We start from the raw sequence: 4078 nt of genomic DNA, 5'->3' as shown, positions 1-4078 counted from the left end.
CTCCCGGAAGGAGTAGGACTCCTCCTGCGCCCTCCTCATGGCCGGCGCCCTCCTCCCCCTTGGCTCCTTTATATACTGAGGCAGAGGCACCCCAGAAACACACAAGTTGATCCACGTGATCTATTCCTTAGCCGTGTGCGGTGCCCCCAGCCACCATATTCCTCGATAATACTGTAGCGGAGTTTAGGCGAAGCCCTGCTACTGTAGTGCATCAAGATCGTCACCACGCCGTCGTGCTGACGGAACTCTTCCCCGACACTTTGCTGGATCGGAGTCCGGGGATCGTCATCGAGCTGAACGTGTGCTCGAACTCGGAGGCACCGTAGTTTCGGTGCTTGATCGGTTGGATCGTGAAGACGTACGACTACTTCCTCTATGTTGCGTCAACGCTTCCGCAGTCGATCTGCGTGGGTACGTAGACAACACTCTCCCTCTCGTTGCTATGCATCACATGATCTTGCGTGTGCGTAGGAAATTTTTTGAAATTACTACGAAACCCAACAGCCAGACCATCTGTCGAACCAGAACAAGGTGGCAGTGCCTGATCCGACCTCGATCGGGTCCCAATCCGGAGGACCGGGAGGAGTTGGCTGACGGATTGCCAGAACTGGGAGCCCCCAGACCGCTGGCAGAAAGCGAGAGGCTGGCCTCGGAGGTATTTCTGCTGAATGGTGCGAAGCCACAAGCCACCATCCCCGTTGGCAATCCGCCAAAGCCACAGAGTCAGGAGGGCAATGTTCATGCGTTTGGAAGACATGATCCCAAGTCCGCCCTGGTCGCGTGGCTTGCAGATTTCTGACCACCTAACCATGTGGTACTTCTGCTTGTCGCCCTCACCGGCCCAGAAGAAGCGGCCCTAGACAGTGGCGATCTTGTGATGAAGCGTCTCCGGAAGGCTGTAGAAGCTCATGATGAACAAGAGCAGGCTGGAGAGGGACGAGTTGATGAGCACCGTCCGTGCTTCTTTCGAGAGCCACCGGCCTTGCCAAGGCTCGATACGGTGCTGAAGCTTCCCCACCGAGGGGCGCAGGTCAGCAAACGTGAGCCTAGCATCACTAATGGGTATCCCCAGATAAGTCGTGGGGAAGCTCCCAAGCTGGCAGTTAAGCCGATCCGCAATACTCTAGCTCTCATCATGGGAGTACCCCAATACCATCACCTCGCTCTTATCGAAGTTGACCTTGAGGCCAGACATCTGTTGGAAACACAGCAGAAGGAACTTGAGGTTCGAAATATCACTCTCCGAGCCTTCCACCATGATGATGGTGTCATCCGCATATTGGAGAAGGGAGATCATGTGCCCTCCAACAAGATGCGGGACTATCCCCTTTATGTGGCCTGCCGCCTTGGCCTTATCCAAGATGGCCGCCAAAGCATCGACCACCATGTTGAACAGGAACGGGGAGAAGGGGTCGCCCTGGCGTACCCCACAGAACATGGGGAAGAAAGGGCCTACCTCCCCATTAATGTTTACCGCAGTCCGACCTGAGGAAACCATCTACATCACCCTAGTCACCCACCGATCGTCGAAGCCCTTACGGAGAAGACATTCCCGAAGGAAGGATCGGCTAACCGTGTCATACGCCTTGTGGAAGTCTAGTTTCAGGAAGACTGCCTTGAGGTGTTTGGAGTGAACCTCATGGAGTGCTTCGTGAAACACTAGGACTCCGTCAAGGATATATCGGCCCTTGATGAAGGCCGACTGATCAGGGTGGGTGATCCGGTCAGCAATAGGGGCCACCCTAATGGCGTACCCCTTTGCGAGGATGCGGAAGATGACGTTAATCACCGTAATCGGGCGGAATTGGCGGATCTCCGAGGCCCCAACCACTTTGGGGATGAGGGTTATTACACCAAAGTTGAGCCGGGCGAGGTCGGTGGACCCGACCAAGAACTCGTCAAATAGGGCCATCACCTCAGGGTTGATCACCTCCTAGAAGGTCTGGAAGAACTTCACTGGGAGCCCATCTGGTCCGGGAGCCAAGGATGGGTTCATGCCCTTAATAGCTGCCCAAACTTCAGCCTCCGAAAACGGTGCCGTGAGGGCCACGTTGTCCGCAGGCGAGACGCAACTGTGGGCAGGCCAAATATCTTGCGCCAGAGCAAGACCTCCCCGAGTGGAAGCAGAGAATAGGTCTCTGTAGAAGCCATCTACATGGGCCCAGATGTCCTCGGGGCTTTGCAGAAGGGACTCTCCGTCCCAAAGAAGGGGAATGGAGTTCCGTCAGCGGCGGCCGTTTGCAATGGCCTGGAAGTAGGCGGTATTGGCGTCCCCTTTAAGGACCCAATTCTGAGTACCCCGCAAACGCCAGTATGCCTCCTCGTCCGAGTAGATGACTGTTAGCTGGTCTTCCAAATCATATCTAAGCATCCATTCGTCCGCCGAGAGGCCAGCGGCGTCGACCCGCAGGTCGAGAGCCTAGATGTCAAGGAGAGCTTTTTTACGCTCCCGGATGTCACGGCCGACGTTTGCGCCCCAGCCCTTCATGAATTGCCGTGACGGCTTGGCGCAGAAGTGCCAGTTGTCCACGGACGAAAGGGAGCAATGGGGGGCCCCACGTGCCTCGCGCCATCGCGCGACCACCGCGGCAGAAAACCCGGGCTGGCGCAACCAGAAGGTTTCGAAACGAAATCAGGGCAGAAGGGGATGCCGCTCATTCTCCGAGCAGAGGAGAAGGGGGACGTGATCTGAGCCAATCCACGTAATCGCCCGGAGCAATGCTAGGGGGCAACGGATGTCCCACTCAGGGGAAGCGAAGACCCTGTCGAGAACGGAGCGGGTCGGCTCAACTTGTCGGTTTGTCCAAGTGAACCTGGCCCTGACTCGATCGAGCTCGCGAAGCCCCATGTCCGCAATGTAGTCATTGAACATCTGCATCCGCGGGAAATTCACCAAATTATTGCTCTTATCTTCTACCGATCGAATGAGGTTGAAATCACCTCCCACCACTACCGGGAGCTGAGCGACTGCTACCTTCCTACGAAGCTCACCGAGGAAGGCCTCCGATCGGCGGTGGTCGGCCAGCCCATAGACCGCAATGATTTCCCATTTGAAGTTCAGTGCCCGCTCAAAGACCTCCATGCTAACGAAGAACTCGCCGCGACCCATGCTGCCTACCTCAAAGGTGGCATCCTTCACCCCAAGGAGGATGCCACCCGAGTGGCCCGCACTCCCACTAGAAGGGAGCCAGTGCCGAGCAAATAGGTTTTTCCTCTTGATGCCGGTTTTCCCCTTCCTATTTTTATCTTTGTTCACCATTTTGCTTTTCCGCGTTGCATGATTTGGTTCTGCCATTATTCTTATTCGTGCTTTAATTTTTTTACATTTTGGTCTTTTGTTCGTGTGTGTGGAGTTGTTCTTCATTATGTTTCATTGCATGTTAAGCTATTGTTTTTGTTTGCGGGTGGCACCGTGGTTGGCGTGGCTGCTTAGATTGCTGTCACCCAGCATTGGTGTTGTGCATGTGTGCCATGGCAAGCGACCGCTCCTCTTTCATGTGTGGTTGTGTTTGGGGTCATTACTGAAGGCGGTGGCAATTATGAATGTGGCAGGAGAGAAAGAAGAAGAAGAATCTGCCTGAGAAGGAGATGTCGAAAGCGGTTGGTACAAAAGAGGTGATCCATAGTCGACACAATGATCACTTATGGTTGACCAATGACTAATGTTTTTTTTATCTTTGGAATGCTCCCCTTTGAGCAGGTCATTCACCTGAACGGGGTGACGCAAAAGTACCTATGCACAATATATTGCAATGATATACCATGATGGCCCACCAATGTCTCTTCTTCAGACGCCATGTCTCAGTACCCTAACATTGTAACATTTTTTCTAAGTTTGATAATTAGTGGTGGAGTAGTACGGTGTCATGTCCCCACATGCCACCGACGTCGGATATAGCCCAACAATATCAACATGTGACGACTAAATTCCAAATGCCTCCAAGGCCTACCGTCTATCTAGAGACTACAACGAGATGAACAATCAGCCATTTCACCACTCCGTTCTATTGGTTTGATGAAAATTCCTCTCAGCTCCCGTTCTTTGGTCTCTTTGTTCGGTGTACCCTCTTAGACAATG

This window comes from Triticum dicoccoides, chromosome 1A (assembly GCF_002162155.2).
Source record: "Triticum dicoccoides isolate Atlit2015 ecotype Zavitan chromosome 1A, WEW_v2.0, whole genome shotgun sequence".
NCBI classification, from domain to species: Eukaryota; Viridiplantae; Streptophyta; class Magnoliopsida; order Poales; family Poaceae; genus Triticum; species Triticum dicoccoides.
Note: the sequence above shows the minus strand (reverse complement) of the source record.